The sequence below is a fragment of the Saimiri boliviensis genome, chromosome 5 (genome assembly GCF_048565385.1).
Source record: "Saimiri boliviensis isolate mSaiBol1 chromosome 5, mSaiBol1.pri, whole genome shotgun sequence".
In the NCBI taxonomy this organism is placed as follows: domain Eukaryota; kingdom Metazoa; phylum Chordata; class Mammalia; order Primates; family Cebidae; genus Saimiri; species Saimiri boliviensis.
In genome coordinates, this window is record NC_133453.1 from 105,102,075 (window position 1) to 105,108,862 (window position 6,788).

Consider the following 6,788-nt stretch of genomic DNA (forward strand, 5'->3'; position numbering starts at 1 on the left):
GTGCTATTACTTTTTTTTTCTTTTTTTTAATTGCATTTTAGGTTTGGGGGTACATGTGAAGAACATGCAAGATTGTTGCATAGGTACACACATTGCAGTGTGGTTTGCTGTCTTCCTTCCCCTCACCTGTATCTGTCATTTCTGCCCATGCTACCTCTTCCCACCTCCCAACCCCCCTCCCTCCCCCATTTCCCCCCAACGGACTCCAGTGTGTAGTGCTCCCCTCCCTGTGTCCATGTGTTCTCATTGTTCAACACCCGCCTATGAGTAAGAACATGCAGTGTTTGATTTTCTGCTCTTGTGTCAGTTTGCTGAGAATGATAGTTTCCAGGTTCATCCATGTCCCTACAAAGGACGCGAACTCATCGTTTTTGATGGCATACAACGTGGAATATTACACTACTACTTTCTTAAATGACTGGGAAAAAATATGTTATTTCTCCCAATTTCTTAGATAATTAGCACTTAACTATAATCAGTGGGGCCTAAATGCTTTTTCATAGCTGGAGGAATTGCTATTATTGTCTAACATGGTGTCTGGTACATAATAGGGGAAAAAAGGAAGTTTTTGACTCAACAAAAGAATGAGATGACCTTTACAAAACAGGTTTCTTTAAAAAAGTGAAGCTAAAAAATTTAAAAAAAAAGCAAAGCTGTAATTTTTGGCTTATAGACTTCAAAGTCTTTAGGATATAGAAATAATGATAGAATATTTTCTCCAAAAATATAATTCTTTAATTGCAAAGCAAAACTAAAACATTACTGTTAAACAGTGTTTTTGAATAACTTTTTGTGGTAGATTAAAGGTAGCTACAAATTCTTTCCTACTGAGAGATAGGATCTAATGTCCCTTCCCCTGGGCTTTTGATTGACTTATGTCATCAAAAGAAGATAGCAGAAGTAGAGAATGAGCAGTGGGGTGGCACCTGGTATGAGCAGGCAACAAGTGTCTCTGCTAGCTCAGAGGCTCTCGGGGGGACCTGGCAGTGATCTGCAGAACCATGTGGCAGCTGGGAGTGGCCAGGAGCATAGTGCTGGTGATCCCTCCCAGCTTTGTCCCAACCCACCCACTTTTGCTCAGGGAGTTATCAATGAAGCTGACCAGCGGCAGTATGAGGAGTGGCTGTTCCACACCCAGCAGCTCCTACAGATGCAGCTGAAGGTGCTAGAGGAGCAGATTGGTGTACATCGAAAGTTCCGGAAGGCTCTGTGTGCTAAGCAGTGCGCTGCCAAAAAAGCTGGCCTTGAGTTCCCAGAAGCTGATGCTGAGAAGCTCATGCTGGTTACAGAGCAGCAGAGCAAGATCCAGAAACAGCTGTATCAGGCCCAGAAACAGCAGAAGGAACACACTAATCTCATGGCAGAATATCGGAACAAGCAGCAGCAACAGCAACAACACTCAGCTGTGCTGGCTCTCAGCCCTTCCCAGAGTCACCAGCTACACACCAAGCTTGCTGGTCAGCTGCTTCTTGGCCATGGGCTGCAGCCACCACAGAGGCCTCCGGGTGGGCAAGCTAGAGGTCTTCACCTGCCCCCTGGGGGTATGGTACTATCTGGACAGCCTTGTGGCCCCTTCCTTAACACAGTTCTGGCCCAACAGCAGCAACAGCAACATTCTGGTGGGGCTGAATCCCTGGCTGGCCCCTCAGGAGGCTTCTTCCCTGGCAACCTTGATCTTCGAGGCCTCGGACCTGATTCAAGGCTTTACAGGAAAGGCAGCTGCAGCTGCAGCTGCAGCAACAATGCATGCAGCTGACCCAGAAACTGCAGCAGCAGCAGCAGCAACAGCAACAGCAGCAGCAGCACCTCCTAGGACAGGTGACAATCCAGCAGCAACAGCAGCAGGGTCCTGGAGTACAGACAAACCAGGCTCTGGGTCCCAAGCCCCAGGGGCTTCTGCCTCCCAGCAGCCATCAAGGTCTCCTGGTCCAACAGCTGTCCCTTCAACCACCCCAGGGGCCCCAGGGCCTACTAGGCCCTGCCCAAGTGGCTGTGTTGCAGCAGCAGCACCCTGGAGCTTTGGGCCCCAAGGGCCCTCACAGACAGGTACTTATGACCCAGTCCTGGGTGCTCAGTTCCCCCCAGCTGACACAGCAGAATCAGAGGCTTATGGGACACAGGCTGGTTATAGTCCAGCAGCAGCAGCAGCAGCAACAACAGCACCAACAACAAGTGTCCATGGCAGGGCTGTCCCATCTTCAGTAGGGTCTAATGTCACATGGTGGGCAGTCCAAACTGAGTGCTCAGCCCATGGGCTCTTTACAGCAGCATCAACAGCAGCAGCTGCTGCAACAGCAACAGCAACTTCAACAGCAACAGCAGCAGCAGCTTCAATAGCAGCAACAACTTCAACAGCAACAGCAGCAGCAGCTACAACAGTGGCAGCTACAACAGAAACAGCTACAGCAGAAGCAGCAGCTACAGCAGCAGCAGCTACAGCAGTAACAGAAGCAGATGGGCCTTTTAAACCAGAGTCGAACTTTACTGTCTCCTTAACAACAACAACAGCAGCAGCAGGTGGTTCTTGGCCCTGGCATGCCAGTAAAGCCTCTTCAACACTTTTTGAGCCCTGGAGCCCTGGGCCCAACCCTCCTCTTGACAGGCAAGGAACAAAACACCATGGAGACCGCTGTTTCTTCAGAGGTCACTGAGGGGCCCTCTACACATCAGCGAGGGCAGTTAGCAATAGGAATTACCCCTGAGTCAATGGCCACTGAACCAGGAAAAGTAAAGCCCTCACTCTCTGGGGACTCACAACTCCTCCTTGTCCAACCCCAGGCCCAGCCTCAGCCCAATTCTTTCCAGCTGCAGCCACCACTGAGGCTTCCAGGACAACAGCAGCAGCAAGTTAACCTGCTGCACACAGCAGGTGGAGGAAGCCATGGACAACTGGGCAGTGGATCATCTTCTGAGGCCTCATCTATACCCCACCTGCTGGCTCAGCCTTCTGTTTCGTTAGGGGAGCAGCCTGGGACCATGACTCAGAACCTTCTGGGTCCCCAACAGCTCATGCTAGAGTGGCCCATGCAAAATAATACCGGGCCACAACCTCTCAAACCAGGACCTGTCCTCCAGGCTGGGCAGGGTCTGCCTGGGGTTGGAGTCATGCCTACAGTGGGTCAGCTTCAGGCACAGCTCCAAGGAGTCCTGGCCAAAAACCACAGTGTAGCACTTAAGTCCTCAGCAGCAGCAACAGCTACAGGCATTCCTCATGCAGTGGTAGCTGCAGCAGAGTCAGGCAGTATGCCAGACACCACCCTACCAGGAGCCTGGGACCCAGACCACTCCCCTCCAGGAGATCCTGGGCTGCCAACCCCAACCTGGGGGCTTACCTGGATCCCAGACAGGCCCTCTCCAGGAGCTGGGGGCAGTGCCTCGACCTCAGGGCCCACCCTGGCTCCCTGCCCCATCAGAAGCCTTATCTATAGGACCAGTCCTTGGCCCTTTCCATCTCATACCTCCACCATCCAGCTCTCAAGAGCCAAAGAGACCTTCACAATTACCTTCCCCCAGCTTCCAGCTTCCCACTGAGGCCCAGCTCCCTCCCACTCATCCAGGGACCCCAAACCTCAGGGGTCAACCTTGGAGCTGCCTCCTGGGAGGGTCTCACCTGCTGCTGCCCAGCTTGCAGATACTTTGTTTGGCAAGGGTCTGGGACCTTGGGATCCCCCAGAAAACCTAGCAGAAGCCCAGAAGCCAGAACAGAGCAGCCTGGTACCGGGCATCTGGGCCAGGTGAATGGACAGGTAGTGACTGAGGCACCCCAACTCAGCATCAAGCAAGAGCCTCGGGAAGAGTCATGTGCCCTGGGAACCCAGTCAATGAAGAGGGAGACCAATGGGGAGCCCATAGGAGCACCAGTTACCAGCAACCACCTCCTGCTGGCAAGCCCTTGCTCAGAAGCTGTGCATCTGCTCTTGCAGAAACTACTCCAAGCAAAGAATGTGCAACTCAGCACTGGGTGGTGGTCTGAGGGGCTGTGAGATGAGATCAACGGGCACATTGACAGCAAGCTGGCTGGGCTGGAGCAGAAACTACAGGGTACCCCCAGTAATAAGGAGGATGCAGCAACAAGGAAGTCTTTGACACCAAAGCTCAAGTGGGTGCAGAAGGCGAGCGACAGGTTGGTGAGCTCCTGAAAGAAGCTGTGGAAGGAAGACGGGGTCAGGGCCAGCAAGGCCTTGCTGAAACAGCTGAAACAGGAGCTGTCCCTGCTGCTCCTAATGGAGCCTGCTTTCACTGCCAATTTTAGCCTCTTCGCTCCCTTTGGCAGTGGCTGCCCAGTCAATAGGCAGAGCCAGCTGAAGGGGGCCTTTGGAAGTGGGGCACTGCCCACTGGCCCTGACTACTATTCCCAGCTGCTTACCAAGAATAACCTGAGTAATCCACCAACACCACCCTCATCGCTGCCCCCCACGCCACCTCCATCAGTGCAGCAGAAGATGGTGAATGGCATCACCCCATCTGAAGAGCTGGGGGAGCACCCCAAACCTTATGGGGCTCTCTACCTGGAGGTCTATGGAAAGCTGCCTGCCACAACTTGGAAAAAGAGCAAAGGAAGTGAGGTGTCAGTCATGCTCACAGTCTCTGCTGCTGCAGCCAAGAACCTGAATGGTGTGATGGTGGCAGTGGCAGAGCTGCTAATAATGAAGATTCCTAATTCCTGTGAGGTGCTGTTCCCAGAGAGCCCCACCCAGGCAGGCACTGAGCCTAAGAAGGAGGAAGCTGAGGATCCTGGTGGGAAGGAAAAGGTTCTGGGAGGCAAGAGCCCAGACACTGGCCCTGATTGGCTGAAGCAGTTTGATGCAGTGTTGCCTGGCTATAGCCTCAAGAGCTAACTAAACATCTTGAGCCTTTTCAAACAGGAGAGCCCCACCCTAGAGCCACCCACCCAGCATGGCTATACTTACAATGTCTCCAATCTGGATGTGTGACAGCTCTCGGCCCCATCTCCTGAAGAACCCTCCCTACCCTTTTTCCCTTGGCACACTCTCCTACCAGTCCCCCTGCTGAACCCTTGGTTGAACTTCCCACTGAACCCTTGGCTGAGCCACCCATCCCCTCACCTCTGCCACTGACCTCATCCCCTGAATCAGCCCGGCCCAAGCCCCGTGCCTGGCCCCTTGAAGAAGGTGAAGATTCCCATCCCCCTCGCCTCAAGAAATGGAAAGGAGTGCGCTGGAAGTGGCTGCAGCTACTGCTGACCATCCAGAAGGGCAGTGGGCAGCAGGAGGATGAGTGGGAAGTGGCATGGTTTATGGAGCAGCTTGGCACAGCCTTGCCATCTGACAAGGTACCTCGAGACATGCATCACTGCTGTTTCTGTCATGAGGGTGACAGGGCCACTGATGGGCCTGCTTGCCTGCTGAACCTGGACCTGGACCTATGAGTGCACCTCAACTGTGCCCTATGGTCCACAGAGGTGTATGAGATCCAGGGCGGGGCACTGATGAATATGGAGGTCGCCCTGCACCAAGGACTGCTAACCAAGTGCTCCTTGGGTCCCCAACAGCCCATGCTAGAGTGCGAACTGGTGCCACCAGCAGTGGCAATCACATGTGTTGCCCCAATGTTTACCATTTTGCTTGTGCCATTCATGCCAAGTGCATGTTCTTCAAGGACAAAACCATGCTGTGTCCAATGCATAAGATCAAGGGGCCTTGTGAGCAAGAGCTGAGCTCTTTTGCTGTCTTCTGACAGGTCTACATTGAGTGGGATTAGGTGAAGCAAATTGCCAGCATCATTCAGCGGGGAGAAGGGCTGTACATGTTCCATGTGGGAGGCCTTGTGTTCCATGCCATTGGACAGCTGCTCCCTCACCAGATGGCTGACTTTCATAGTGCCATTGCCCTCTATCCCATTGGCTACGAGGCCACGCACATCTATTGGAGCCTCCACACCAACAGCCGTCACTATTGCTATCGCTGTTCTTTTGGTGAGAAGAATGGGTGGCGGAGTTTGTAATCCAAGTCATTGAGCAGGGCCTGGAGGACCTGGTCTTCACTGATGCCTCTCCCCAGGCCATGTGGAATCGCATCATTAAGCCTGTGGCTGCCATAAGAAAAGAGGCTCACATGCTGCGAGTCTTCCCTGACTATCTGAAGGATGAAGAGCTCTTTGGGCTGATGGTGCATGCCATGCTTTGCATAGCTGAATCAGGGTGTTAAGCTGCCAAAATTATTTATTCTGCTGTGGGTGCCACCCCCTGATGGAGCTGCCACTCATGATTAACCTCACTGGCTGTGCCCAATCAGAGCCTAAAATCCTCACACACTACAATCGGCCCCACATCCTGAACAGCACCAGCATGTCTAAGGCATATCAGAGCACCTTCACAAGTGAGACCAACACCTCATATAGCAAGCAGTTTGTGCACTCCAAGTCATCTCAGTACTGGCGGCTGCCAACCAAATGGAAGAACAATGTGTACCTGGCTCGCTCCCATATCCAGGGCCTGGGCCCTGGGGCTCTATGCAGCCAAGGACCTTGAAGCAACAGAGCAAGACCACATCTCAAAAAGGAAATATACTGTTTTTTGTTTTTTGTTTTTTTAGGTGGAGTCTCACTCTGTCATTCAGGCTGGAATGCAGTGGTTTGATCTAGGCTCACTGCAGTCTCCACCTCCCAGGTTCAAGAGATTATCCTGCCTCAGTCTCTTTTAAAAATTAATTTTTTTTTTTTTTTTTTTTTTTTTTTTTTTTTTTTTTTTTTTTTTTTTAGCGGAGATGAGGTCTTGTTACACTGCCAAGGCTGGCCTCGAACTTTGACCTCAAGCAATCCTGCCACCT

General features: G+C 52.3%; 1 pseudogene; it reads left to right on the forward strand.

Moving 5' to 3' along the window:
* The first annotated feature begins 907 nt into the window (after window positions 1–907).
* LOC101034841 (histone-lysine N-methyltransferase 2D pseudogene) lies at window positions 908–6,554 on the forward strand (annotated as a pseudogene).
* The last annotated feature ends 234 nt before the right edge of the window (window positions 6,555–6,788 follow it).